At 38.7% G+C, this 15,152-nt stretch overlaps 2 long non-coding RNA genes across 3 annotated transcripts in view; both read left to right on the top strand.

The window, feature by feature from the left end:
• Positions 1–6,019, top strand: part of LOC117942474 — a 50,530-nt gene extending 44,511 nt beyond the window's left edge. For both annotated transcript variants that reach the window (XR_004656132.1, XR_004656131.1), the window contains exons 3-4: positions 3,733–3,736; positions 5,960–6,019. This is a non-coding gene — a long non-coding RNA (uncharacterized LOC117942474). The remainder of the gene's footprint in view (positions 1–3,732; positions 3,737–5,959) is intronic.
• On the top strand, positions 4,805–5,071 carry LOC117942476. The gene is made up of 2 exons (XR_004656134.1): positions 4,805–4,851; positions 4,972–5,071. It is a non-coding gene; the product is annotated as an uncharacterized LOC117942476 (long non-coding RNA).
• Positions 6,020–15,152: the final 9,133 nt, after the last annotated feature.

Raw genomic sequence — 15,152 nt, 5'->3', positions numbered from 1 at the left:
TCTCTCTCTCTCTCTCTCTCTCTCTCTTTCTCTCTCTCTCTCTCTCTCTCAGGTCTTTCAGGCCACTGTAATGGTCTCCATCTGGTCTGTGAGGGGGGAAAGAAAGGTATTGAGTCCCTGGGCTGTATAGGACAGCCATCTGGGCCAGGCCCCTCCCACAGCTCTGAGGCCACTTCTCAGCTGTCCCAACCGACCAGCTAACAGGCCCACTGGCCTTCTCCACCACCTCTAGTGGTATTTCAAAGTTACTGGCCACAAAGCATTTTTGCTAGCCACAATTTTTATTGTTGGGAAATTCCATTTCGTGCCGAAGGGTGCCAGCTCGGATGGGGGACGCCAATGGGCGTTGGCCGCGTCAACGGCAACCCCAGGGTTAGTTTAAAAAAAGACACCATGTGCAACACACATCTTAGATTCCAACAATTTCCAGCAGAGTTGTCAAATTTTTCCACAAACATATTCCACCAAACTGTATATATTGTAGAGTTTCATCGAAATATTACACATAGTGGCTTTAACCTCAGACTTGTTTTGTTAGAGAAATGTGAAAACATTAATTATGCACTTTAACCATGTTGTACAAAAAAAGCCATCAAGATATTATTCTTATTGAGTTAGTACAGTGTTGTTATGTTAGACTCTGGGATGTGCTGCATTTCAGTTCAGACTCTGCAAATTAAAACAAATAGTACAGATCAGGCTTGTGTTTCTATTAAATAAGCAGACTGTCAAGATGAGGGTTTGTAATAATGTATGGTAAAGGCTTGAGACGACCACTCAAAGGATGTTGAACCAAACACTTAACAAGAATCCAAGACCCAGAGCTTCAGCTGTTTATTTATTAAACGACCCGCAGCAGATGAAATGTCTGACAATCTAAGCACAGTTTGATTTCCTTAAGAGTCCTCCAAATATCAACAGTTCATCCTGTTACAGCAAACTGTTTACAGTTTATTTATTCATCCCATTTAAAATAGTTTCCTGCTGATCCATTGGTTAAATCAATCATTTTTAAATAAATCTACGTTCTGATATTTGTTGCAGAAGATATCATCAGATTGCATACATTCAGATTCCCTGATCATGTTATGTTTACATTTTGTGTAGTAGCGAGTTCTTGGAGTGTGGCTCATCAAAGAAACCTCCGCCAAAACTGAAGAACAAGAGCTCCTTGTTCAGGTTACAATATTCTTTCTTGGTTTAAACAGATAAATAAATCTGACCATTATATATTTGAAAGACTTATCTCAGTAACAAATATTTTTGGGTCATATGATTTTTTTTTAAATTGTTATAAGTACAATATTTAAAGCTGTTATATAATGACAATGTATAGTGTGAAAAGGGTTGCTTGCAGTGACGAAGCTACATTTTCCCTTAACTCTAGGGTGCCTTTTAGCCTCTTTAAGGTTATTGTTTCGGTTTTCTTCTCTGCAGTGAAGGCTATTAGAAGCACTTTTCCGGTGGGTGCTGAGCATTACCTCACAGCCTCAGACTGAGCTTGAAGACGTAGATGTGACGAGAGTAACCTGTCTGAAAGTTGTAAGTCTTCTGGTAGCTGTGCAAAGAGACATCTCAATCATTCACAATCAGCAGAGACGGAGAGCGTAGGTATAGGTAAGGCGATAACATAGGCGAAGGCGAATTATTTCTTACTAAAATGCTAAAATTATCATTAGTAATTAAACTTAAACAGCTATTGTAATTCAAAACAGCCGGCAAGCTTTTACTGTACTGTTTGGTAATTCCTCAACATTGAGACAAAATGTTGCGTGGTTATGACACAATCATTAGCTTATTTTTACAAAAAACATCTGCCACGGGACCATAATGTGAGCTACAAGGTAATGGACCCTTTAATACATTGTCGTGTTTCTTTAGAAATAAACAATGGACGAATAGACGGCAGGTGAATGCTAGGTAGCATAAAAATGCCACCATAGAGACTACCCTTAGTGGAGGCTTGCTTACCCCCTCGGGTTGGACGAGCGGTAACCACCTGACAGGCGTCGTGCATTGAGCTTGTGATGTTTAAATGGGAAATGACTTTGGGCTTCTTGGGAATTGTGTTTGGTAAATGCTCAAAACAGAAATATAAAAGAAACACTTCAAAAAAACACTCCTTATCTAGACATGAAGTGTGCAGCATGACATACAGTATACTGTATAAGTAATGCCAATGTGATTTTGAATGAGGTTTCGTTACTTCTGAAAGTTCTGGTTTCACTTTATTTTCCAAATTCCCGTAAATTATTATTGCATTGACAATGATGCTGGTTTTGACCTGTAAGTAGAGGTACAGACCAGTCTGTACTCAAAAAGAAGAGTATTGGGCCATGAAGAACTCATATCACTGCTGGACTAGAGTTGACATGTTTGACATTGTAGTAAACCATACTGGTTCAAGTTTCACTTAATGTGAGTCAATTGATACAGTGCATTCCAACCTCTAAAATCTGCATTTTTCCTCCTTTTTGTTCTTGGTTTTGTTATTTCAGACTGCAACTCAAGGTTGACTGAACACATTTAGCATGCGATCTGCCAGGTTCTTCTAACAGATTGTTTATTCACAAGTTCTCAAATGGAAATCAGGAAAATGAGTTGTATCTTCTTCACCGCAGCCTTGAAATGCTATACAAAAATGATGGATATGCTAACGTCTCACACAGAATAGTCTTATTTTTATCAGTCGGGCTGCTCTGTGTTGCTTTTTTATAGAATCTTGCAAGGGACATGAGAGATTAGGGCTGGGCGATATGGAGAAAATCAAAAATCACAATATTTTTGACCAAATACGTTGATATACCGAAAACGCAACGTTATTCTAGTGTTGACTATGGTTCTTTCACAAAATATTTACACAATTATATTTTTGATAAATAATCATTAGTAATATGAATATAATGACTAAATGGATAAAAACAAATAATAGAACAGTCTGGTAAGTTCAGAAAATGACATTTCACTGTAATGCTGCCTTTAAAACCAGGAAAAGACAACACTTATGCCATATTACAACATTACTATATCCAAAATCCTAGACGATATCTAGTCTCGTATCACGATATCAATATATTATTGATATATTGCCCAGCCCTAAGAGAGATCAAACATCATCTAGCCTCATGTAGCTTTGGTTTAATGCTATAGGCTACCTCTGATACAATAATTATACTACTAGCTCAATGTCAAATATGCAAGAATTGAGCGTAGGTATGTATCCCATATGTATTACATTCCACCCAGTTTGTCACAGATTCACCCCATCGGTTATTCTGACTTTGCCTTTGGCCTCTGTGTGTCCTGTGTGTTTGATCTTGCCTCTCTATGTCTGTCTGTCTGTCTTTCTGTCTGTCACCCATGACTTTCCCTCTCTGTCTCACAACAGTCAGACAAGCTATACAGCCGCCCAGTCAGTGGAAGAACATTGGGCACTGTGCCAGTCAGCCGGGGCGCCAGTTGGGCAGTCCATCAGTAGCATTAAAGACATGTTATCCACCCGAGTGTATTTGCCTGGCTTAGAGCCCTGATCCCCTGTCCGAGCCCCCCCATGTAGCCCCTCAACTCACTCAGGGGCCTTGGGTAAAAGTGCAGAGTTCCCTTCTTGCTTTATCAGCATGGCACCCAGGCATCCAGCCTGCTGCTTTAGGTCTCTTAAAACACGTACACAAATAAATGAGGAGGGTGCTGGAAATAACTACTTTCTCATCTTCAGCCAAGCTGCCCTGCTAGTCAGGTCATTGTCTTTAAAGGGACAGGGGACCAGAGAAAGCAGGCCGCTGCTGACCTCCACCTAGTTTTTCTTTATTTAGTCCTCTTGTAACGTTGAAAAGATGAAAGGTTTCACAGAGGCTTTAAAAGAGTTTGTTTCCTGTTATACTTAGCCAGATAATGGACGTGGGGCTTTTTTCCTCACAGCTAAACATACTGCTGTGCTCTTTTGATTTTGGATATACAAGATCCGTGCTGTATCTTGTCCTGATTCTATCTGTTTTTATATAATGGACACTGCTTTATGGATTTTCTGTTATTATTGCTCTTGAGTGGTTTGAAGTGTCACTTCAAGGGTCAGTTCTGAAGTACAGAGTAGCAGTCAATAACCTTGGACACATAAACACCATTTCTGTCCCTTTAGCGGTTCCATATTAGCCTGATATTTACACCAAACTGTCATTTAATTACCACTTTATTATTCAGTATGCCTTTGTCAAGCCTTTTACAGTTTTCTTTACTATTGCTATGACAATTTTCAACTATTCCCAAACTCTTAACGCACCAACACACAACACACAACGGGCAAAACGGTTAACTTCATGCTCAAAATCACACATTGTAAACTAAACTCCAACACTAATTTTCAAAATACAATAATACACTAACACAATACACTGTTTACAAAAACACTGCAAACATGGCTCAAAATCACATAATTCTTCCAAAACACCAACACACGTTCTCTCCCAAGATAAACATTTAGTCAGTCATAGCCCAATGTCATAAAACATTAATATCAGGTGGAATTACAGAAACTGCATTATTTTATATGTGTAAGGTCTGCCCTTATACAGTAGATAATAGTATATTGTATTGACCCTAGATTGGGTTTTACACTGCCGTTTCTCTTAAAGCCTCTCTACGTTTATGTTTTGTTGGGTTTTAGTAATTGCTGCAATTTGTTCTTCTGTTATTGTTTGTAATGAGAAAAGTCGACTCACATCAGGCAGAGACAGAATGAATTCTCATACTACTTGTTTTCCTCTCCCTTGTGCAGGATTGCTTCTCTTTCTTTATGTTCATTTTTACTGTATTGTTCCTTTTCCTAGAAGGTCCTCTTTTACTGTATGTACTACTGTAACATTTCAGAATCAGGTTTGCGTAAACAAACAATGAATGTGACTTTGGTGACAGTAATCTTTACTCTCAAAGTAAAACAATCACTCACTGTAACACATAAAGAATACTGTTAAAAAGATGGTCATGCGATTGAAAGAACCTCTACAGCTGAGTGTGTTTCCTAGAGGGGAATCAGCTTTGAGTGATCTATTTGCATAACTTCAGTTAGCTGTTTCTCTCATTTACAGTAACAATGGAATACATGTAAAATGCAGGTGATATATTTGTGTTTCAATTTACAATATAAACAGCTGTTCACTTTGACTAATTTGTCAGTAAAAATCCATTGTTTTGGTCTTGGTTGAGCTAGTTTGTAATAGATGTTCAAACATTTAACATTTTGTGTTAACTGTATGTATTTTGTGTCAAAGCAACAAGAAATGTGTTAATTGTATAGCCTACACAGACTGTAACTGTTAAGAGTTTAGGAAAGTTGTTAAAAGTATGGAAAACAATTGTCATAGCCATTGTAAAAAACTGTGTGTGTGTGTGTGTGTGTGTGTGTGTGTGTGTGTGTGTGTGTGTGTGAGAGAGAGAGACTAATTTATCTGGCCAAGTATGTCCTACACTCCAAGGCTATACATTGGATAGAGTTCAGGTAGAATAACATATGACAAAGAACAGCATTTGGTGTTAAGAAAACATGTTGCTTATGCAGAGAAAAATAATAGATAAGTTAGAGTCAAAAATATTTAGGGTTCACTCCTGCCATGATAAGCGGTGGAAAATTTATGGATGGAGGGTTTTGAATTTCAATCAGTGTTGACATACCCGTCACAGTGGTGTCCAGAGATTGGCCCAAAAGTAGGCTCCTTATGGCAGCAGGTGGGGTAAATAATCATCCAAAACATATTTATCTTCCTCTCTAGTGTAGAGCTTTTCTTTTCTAAGCTGTCGATTTGTCATTAGGAAAATCTAAATCCTCATTCCACATGCATATCACTTGAAATGATTGAGTTTCTAGATATTAAGATGGGTTTTGGATATGCAACATAACTTGTCCAAAGTTGTAGGTTACATGTGTGGTCTGGGTGCATTAAGTTCAATTTTTTTCTGTTCACAGAAGTAATCATGGAAGACGCTGCTGTTGAAGACAAGGACGTGTGAGGAGTTACACAAAGGTAAGGCAATTATCTTCACCTTATTGAATGGCTGAAAAATACAGTATTCATTGATTTGGAATGCTGGCTCATACAAACATGAAAATCAATGGCTTTGTTGCTTCAAAAATTAATCACCCACACATCTTTTTAATTAGAGTTTGGTTTCACAAAGACAAGACTGTTCTGTTGAATGAAATTGGTCCTAAACTAGCTCATAGACTTGTGTAGTGTGAGGTAGTTAGACAAAAATAAACACACATTTTAAGCCTAGAAAGTTACCCCTCCTTTCCCAGGATACATCTAATCCAAGAACCTGCTGACACTGACAGTCAGTAACACCTGCTGACAATTGACAAAAAAAGTGGAAAACAGCTCAATTTGTGGTTCAAGACAAAATGATGTAGAGCAAGTAATAATAGGGTACAACGTAAAGAGACAGCAGTAACCACTTGGAATCTGTAATTGCTTCACTCATTACCAAATTTACATAGTAAAACATTCTTGTAAATGTTAAAATCTTCCACAAGGCACACATTTTCAACTAGAGCAACTGGAGCTTAGCAGTTTCAAGCTGAAGCTCATTCAGTCATGTTTGAAAGGTCTAAGGCTGGAACTTCTCTCTTTTAACCTGCTCTAAAGAGGTGTAAAATGTTCACAATACTAACAAAGCACGTTAATGCTTTGTGTGTGTGTGTGTGTGTGTGTGTGTGTGTGTGTGTGTGTGTGTGTGTGTGTGTGTGTGTGTGTGTAACTTTGTGTGTGCGCCAAAGTTGCTGTACAGTACAAAGCTTTCAATGCCAATGCCATTCCCTGGGCCCTGGGAGAAAGTAAAGAAGCAGTGTACAGTGGGGGGGCATAAAGAGCCCACACCCTGGGGAGCAATAAGGATCCAGCTTTAGTCCCATTTAAAACACTAAACCATACATGCAAAGAATGGGCAGAGGCAAGAATAAAAAAAAAAAACAGAGGAGGGAGAGAAGTAGAAGAAATAAGAAATCTTAATACTCAGATTTTGCCAAGAGGAATGGGGTTCAGGTTTTCAAGTCCACCATTGTGAGAGTTTCCACCTGAAAACGTCACATTCAAGTTTTATTTGTAGCCTTTAATCTACAAGTCTATGTAATTTATAAAATACAAAATGCCACGTTCTCCCTCTTACGAATGAGAAATGAGCATTCAAACTCAGCCTTGCTTATTTCAATTTACTGAGTGGTTTTGCTTCTACAGCCTTACTTGGCCTAGGATGACTAGTAACCTTTTTCTTTGTTAGCAAACTTAAGGTAAATATTGCTGCATGACAGAAATATTTGAGTCATTCCATTGACTTTAGGACTCTTCTTTCTTACATTGTGAAAGAATTGTGAAACACTATCCCATAATTGGCACCTACTCATAAGTTATGCAATCTCACTTTAATGCTTTAAAACCGGTAATGATAAAACTGGATGTTAATCGTTGACCACAATGTCAAAGTTAAGTAGCCTATGCCAACCCATCACCACAACTTTATACTGAACTGCACTATGAGACCATTACTGGACTTCCTGCAATGGCATTGAATCACTGAACGTAATTACCGTTTTGCAAATGAGTTCAGGGGGAATAATGTTTTGCCAACATCTAATTGCTAATAACTCAAAATAGCGGATTGGGTTAGAAGATGAGTCATACTGTAGGTCAGGGGTTTAGATCGACCCATTTTATGAGACGATTTACAATTTGATTTGGTTTTGTCATTTCACGTATACCAAGATAACTTTTAAGGCCTTCCTACATGAAAACTAATACATGTGTAATTTGTGTTCATATGTCTACGACGTGTTAATGGGTGGATGAATTTGTGAAGAAAGTGTGTTACTTTGACACAGAACAACACTGTTTGTTTTCAGTTTCCACAGTCAAAATGAGTTTCTTTTCATCATTATCGTGAACACATAACCATAACCAGACTGTTATTTTGGCCTAAATATAACACTATTTTAACCATAATGGTGGCAGATAATAAAATACTCCGAAATCATTATTAACAGACATTAGTAACAAATTACTATCGTAATGCAATTACAAACAATGTCTTCCTGCTGTTAGGAGTGTCAGATCAGAAAAAAACGATTTGGAAAGCAAGGAGAAATGGTATTTACTTTGGAGGACTATTTCTTCAATCATCTCATTTATTGGGGACAAGATGTTCTGCTAAATGCTGTATTTTAGGCAGATATGGATTCATTGTAAACATTTCTTTTGCAGTTTGGATCTAGGCCTTTTTACTAGTCTGTCTCGTCTCACAGACAGCAATGCAATGCTCTGTACGTTCAGTCTTCATGGCGGAGGGATTGACATTAAGTATTCTTAAAAGCTCACTTTGACTGCCGCTGTGTCCGTTGCCTTACATATTTGTCTCTTTGAATATTCTTTTACCACAAAGTCTTTTTCAGTTCTTCAATATAATTAAAATATTGTCATGTCATGTTATCCTTTACCATCATTCATTTAAAAAAGGAAATGTTTCTCAAGTGCTGTGCATTGAGTAAATACCTGCTACTTCCATGCAACTCTTTGTATGGAAGTTAATGTGTTCAACTACGCATGGGCTTATTCTTCCTCCATTTTCCTTTCCCAAACACCTCTCGGTGGTATTGTCTCTGCTGGAGTGCTGCAGCATATTCAGGGGAACAAATCATTTCTCTTTTTTGAGGGCTTAAAGAGGTGGAGGAAGTCATTGACAGCATTTTTCCTCTTTCCTCTCTTTGCCTTCCTCTCTTACCCGTTATCTGTCTATGAAATTGAGTGCATCACAATCTTCCCATATGGCCATATGCACCAGAGAACTCGAGTACTTTGCATGATGAATGATACACAGTTGGAGAACAAGTACAGCTAAAAATGCTCTCCAGTGATAAATGAGGTTATTTAGGTTATATATATATATATATGTATGTATGTGTGTGTGTGCATACGTGCATGCGTGTGTTTGCGTGTGTGTGTGTGTATCCGATTGATATTTGCATTTCCCCTAACCTGCATTGATTCTCTTTTTTCTTCTCTTTGCCTACCTGTTCCCCTCTTTGAGCCTCTTTTACTATTCCCACTGTCCTCTTCTCCTCTGACTTCCTGCTGTACCTCCTCCCTCTCCTTTCAATCTCTGTCGCACTTTCTCTCCCTTTCTGTCTTCTGTTCCATTTATACTAGAAGGGATCCCTATCTCCCTTCCTTTTAGCTCCTTGGACTCCTTTTTTTTTCAATAAGTAATGCAGCCTCCCGCTCTGCTTACATCTGCAGTCGCTGCTGAGCCGTCTTCTAAAATTCCTGGCATGTTTCTTCAGTGTGCCTGGCATCCTCTGGCTGGCTGTCTACACTCAGGATCCACCAGCATAAATTACACTGTGTCCTCACACAACCTGCTCATAGTTAAATTCTAAGGCGCACACTATATGCTTTAAACGTCTATTAGCCAGTATTTTTACATGCTGAACAAAAAAGAGCAATAGTGTCTCATAATATGCCAGCTTTATTATCTTAAGTATGTTTATTAGTGTCTGCGAAGACATGGCAGGTGTGATATCAGGGTTAAATCATATATTTATACACCATAGCCTTGCACAGGATGAAATTATAATTGCAAATAAAAGGTTTTGGCAGACACATAATACACAGTATGTCTCCAATAATAACAAGACACATGCAAGTTTGCTAACCTTTTTTACTGAGCCATGCAGATGTGGACCACCGTTGCATGACAGACCCACAGCATGTACATTTCATTACTAAGTAGCCATCCATGTGTTATTTATTTCTCTGCTTCACCTTTATTTTATTTAGCAAAGACCACCCTTTCACTGCAATAGGCTTCCTAGCACATCCTGTGGCCTTCTGCCATTTACATCTACAGGGAGGACTTTCTGGCAAGACTCTAGTCAAATCTCCCAATGTATTGAGCTGGATCAGAGCTTTGATTAAAGCAGACCTGATTTGAATAATCCGAGGAGGCCGTTCACAGATACTGCACTCAGTACGAGGGCATTTACAATTAATGATTCACAATTAACAGGGAAATTGTGATGTAACAACTTGAGTGATAATATCTTCACCCGGAAAAGTATTTGGTGCGTGCCAGAAATATTTGCCAAAATCATACGTTAGGCTGTATAATGCAGGATTTGTAACACAGGAAAACAGACAGTGAGCATTACTGGTCATCAAGCAAAATAGGCAACACACAACAACTGGAGCAGTCCATCTTTGTGAGCTCCCCCCACCGCGGCTCTTCCTCCAGGCTTCTGTCTCTGTCATTAAAAGGTGTCTCATGAAGACAAGTTTATCAGGATCTATCACTGAAGTGAATAAGGAGCAGCAGCAGACATCATTTAGTTTTACGTAAGTACACCTGATGGTTTTAGTATTGGTAGGATCAGGCCTAACTTGGGCTGAAAAAATTAAAACTGGCAGTGTAATCCATTTCTTATTTCCTGCAGTATGGGCTTAAACTCCCGGCTGAATTACTGGCTCAGTTACTGGAGAAATAATGATGCCCGACAGCCCCACCGTACTGTATTTTTTCTACTATACAGTACATTTTGTCAGTTTTCTTACGGAGGAATTGTTCACATGTTTAAGTAAAGGTTCATTTGAAATAACATTTCAGAAACAAATACCACTGATGATGCAAAATTAACATGTTGCCACGTTCTGCATCGTTACAGTAGTTACTCTTGAAGCTTATCCAGTAAATACAAGGTCTAGCTAACTATCAGGTAGTAACAATAAGTTACGGATACTTCAAGCATAGATTTCCACTGTTATTTTTAAGCTTTATTTTCATTCTCCACATCTCTACTTCAGTGACTTTTTGCGTGTCTAGGGTGCGCCGTTATCCCCATTTGAACAATTATCAGGTCCCCCCCTCTCTATGATGCAGGCTTTTCCCCCCATCTTCAAGTGTGTCTATTCTGAACAGTTATAAACTCCTTTGCCTTCAGACGTAGTCTAATGACATGTTGTACATACTATTATTTTTCCAAAAATATCCCCGATCATTAGGGGCACTTAAGCTGGCATCAACAGTTTGGTATTTTCCTGAACTTGAAATTTGCTTTGCCCATCTGTGAGGTGTTTTCATGCCCAGTGAGGCCACCACACTGAGCAAAGGTAAGAGAAGAGGCACAAACAAGTGACAAATTCATTCAAATAAAGCAGGTTGAAAAGAAAGTTGTTGTGGTCTTGGACATTACATTTCCTTGAGAAGCCCTATCTCAAATTGTCAAGGCTTTTTTGTCATGGTACTCTGTAATTGGCACGGGTGTTGCAGATCTATTTGACAAGTAATCTGACTGGTTGAGTAGATAATGAGTCATCGACACACCCTTGGATCCATATAGCAGCCGTTTTGCTCATAGCACCCCTGCGCCTATTTGAACCAAAATAACAGGTGCACTTGAAGGCACCAACCACTTCACACTAATCGTTGTGTTTGAGCCGTTCAAATTGGGCCCCTAGCCTCAAAGTGAAACATGAAGCAATCATGTTCCAGCTAGCTGCCCCCTGATTGGTTGGGAGATTTTGCAATCAGCATATCATACCATCAAATGTTTGAATTCAGAGCATATAAGCTATTTGTACAGTAACCATTATACTGTGTTCCATTAACCTCAAACCTCAGAAGCCGAAGCTGGGAATGATGTCACACCTGAGTGGAACAGATGCATTTGCCAGTCGGATTTGCATTGTTTTCATTAGCTCTAGACAGGTTAACCATTGTTAGCAATGCTAGTATATAAAAACGCATTATCCTGGTTTTGTGTATACAAACAGCGTAACATGTCAACAGATTAGAATATGAACAGCACTGTGTGTACAACTGATCTAGTGAGACAGAAATTACACAGAAGTGCTTATAATTACAGGATGTCACCACACTGTTGGATTTTTAGCTCGGGGTATTCGGTAGTTGCCCGATTTCCAAGCTTAGAAATCCAAGTTCAGGGTGGCGTGTTTCTGACTTTGACCTCCGAAAAAACGGCAAGTGTGTTAAAAACATAACATGTCTATGTGTTGATTGTGACATTGGTGCCGTAGACTAGAGTTCATACCATGCCAAAAACCTTCCACTGACGTTCACATGTTAATTAACTGTAATCTGATCTTTTGATTTATGGATATGTTTTCATTACCTCATCACTATAGTTTACTTTCCTTAACCACACAATAGCTTCCATGTGCAAACATTGTTTAAAGAGGATTGTTTTGAGAGAATAAAAAACCATGCTAGCCTTGAACATTGTGTCGAGTTTTGCCATGATATGTCATATCAGCCATCATGTACAGTATATCTGCAAAATGGAGAGTGGGGAGAATGGAGAGATGAAAGAAGGCACTGATGATGAACACAGCATAGTTCACTGCTCCCCCGATGATGATAGACAACCTCAACTTTGATCTATTAGCTTTGGCAAGTCTTGCAGCAGGGAGCCTAATATCTACTTAATTTTAAAATACAGTCCTGAGTGGATAAAAACCGGCAGGAATGGCACACCCACATAACAGGGGTCACCATCTTCCACAGTGGAAAGAGCTCCCTGGCATTCATCTTTTGGGATGTTTGTATACAAGGATTGCCTCCTTTTCTAAAAGAATTCTCTCCGTTTTACTTTATTCTGGCCTTAAAGTATAACCCCGTTCTCTCCTGTTTGACAAGCAGACATTTATCTTTGTGTTTCTCTGGCTCTCTGGGTCAATGCCAGACTCACTTCACTGCTGGCTCTCTCAAATTTTTGTCAGAAAACTTGCAGCTCAAATGTGACATGTACTTTCTGATGAATGCCAATGCATTCATCAGACATGTTTCATTCTTCTATTTCCTACTTTGAGATGTAGTGAAACTGCTTTAATAATCAACAGTAAATAAATCAACAGACTAACAAATGGCAGGCAGCCAGGTTTTCAGCTCACGGTGGCTGTCCTTCACGTAGGGACTGGTAAATAAAAACGACAGAAAGAGAGGAGAGGAGGAGGATGAGAGAAAGACCCCAAAACCCTGCAAAAAAAAGGATTTACAAAAGAAGCAGATCAGATACAGAGAAAGAAATCATTCTGAGAAAGGATTTATGTCACCTTCCAGTCTTTGTCAATTTGTCTATTAAAGTCTGGAGCCAAAATTGCATTTTTAGTCGTAGCGCATTAAAGTTCTATTGGACTAAAATACAAATAGATCTTATGTTATTAATTTATTAACTTACGAGGGTTTAAGTGATGGAATTTATCTTTTGACCTGCTTTTTGTTTTAAAACTCTTCAATACAGCTGCCAAGTCAGCAAGAGGCTTGCTCCGCTGAAGAAAATGGGAACTCCTACTGGTTCCTTCATCTGATTGATTGAAGTTAGCCTGTGATAGACTAATGCTTCATCCAATCAACAAAGCATTTTTTTTGAGTACCTGCCCTTTTCCAAACAGTTTCTAATGATGGCTTTTCAGATTGTTCTCTGTAACAAACCATCTGGCGTGTCAGGTTAATTGGTTACTGAAGAAACAAATCCGTCTTCAAGTTAATTACCGTTTTTGATTAATTTGCTTAACAGGCTGACAGCCAAGCCTGTTTTAAAAAAATTTGAATTGCATCCATATGAAAAAGTCATTAAATACTCGTGAATTTCTTGTGTGTATGTAGAATGTACCTAGGGAGTGGTGAGTGCAGTCTGATATCACTGTTCTGTGTGGTTAACAGTATAATGCCCCTCAGTGAAGGTGTGTGTGGTCAGAGACAGGGGTGGAGCAGGGGGGTGGCTCCAAATTTTTGGGGTTTTAAAACAACTTCAACTTTGTATCATTTCCCCTCAATCTCTCTGAATGGACCCAAATATCAATGGAGCAACCCTACCTACAGTGTGTAAGTTAAAAATAGAAACGTTGGACTGTTTTTGGCCCTGCTTCGGTGGCAGGAGTGAAAATAAGTCATCTCCAACATGTGTTATGTTCTGGTTTCAGAATGATAAAGACAGAACAGAACAATAAGATACAAAATAGGATGTAAAAAAGCAACAAAAAACTTTTTTTTTTAAACTACAAAGGTCTGTAACAAAATGAAAGTGTAAAAAAAAAAAAACTTTCTTTTTTTACAACTATGTTTTCTTAAATGATGTACTGATTTTTAGGCCTTCTGTTATTAAATTGCTTGAAAAGTGCATATAGCTGCCGCAAATAGAGCATGCCCCCGCAAACCTCTAGATTTGAGCCGAGACTTGAATGTTTACAACGTCTGGCTCCGCCCTTGCTTAGAGATGAAACAAAACTGTGACTGGATGACTCAAATGCTTTTATGTTACGGTAATCTTTAATAAAGCAAAGATCACAAAACAATGTGCACATAAGAAATAACCCTTTAATTAATATTAATACACATATTTATTCATCCAAATCAGTGAAACCCTAAGCAGTATTGATTTATTCGGAACCAAGTTTAGACATGAAATTGATGGTCAGACAAAGACTTTTAAAATGTAGCCCATGTTGGTTAGATTCGTTGAGGAGGATAAGTCCAGATGCTGCAGTAAAAGGAGTGCTGGCACCCCAGGGTGCTGCCAGGACCATGCTGTGACCTGCAAGGAAACACTGCAGCGTCCATATAATACCGGAGCATGATGCACTTCAGATCACAGTGAATTTTACTGCCTCACAGACTACTTCAAGATACAATTGCCTACAAAGTTAAATCAAAGTCCTCTTGTCTGATTGGACAGTGGGGAAAATGCTGTCTGGAATTTGATTGGTCACATGCAGTTGTCTGCTTCAAAATCTGGTCTGCATGGCTCTGCTCACAGGCAGATTTGTTCAAAGGGCTGTGGGGTTTCCCTGGCCAATCACAGTTTAAAAAACAGTTGTGAACCATTAGTTTGAAATGCAGATACTATCTAGATAACAATATTTAAATGCAGCTCAGTCGGATTAAAAAAGTTTTTGCTGTTTTTTTCTTACAGCATTTTAATAGGCAAAAGGCTGCAGCTCTTTGGGCTAAAAATAAGAACATGTTAAACTAATTTACAGTATGCCATTTTATGATCTATGTTATATTACATAGCCTCTTAAGTAAATATCACACATTACACAGTCAGTTACCCCTCAAAAGTCAATATCATCATCATAGAAGTCATAGTTCAATGCTGCTGT

This window comes from Etheostoma cragini, chromosome 3 (genome assembly GCF_013103735.1).
Source record: "Etheostoma cragini isolate CJK2018 chromosome 3, CSU_Ecrag_1.0, whole genome shotgun sequence".
Classification (NCBI taxonomy): Eukaryota; Metazoa; Chordata; class Actinopteri; order Perciformes; family Percidae; genus Etheostoma; species Etheostoma cragini.
This window is presented reverse-complemented; position numbering and strand designations above follow the sequence as displayed.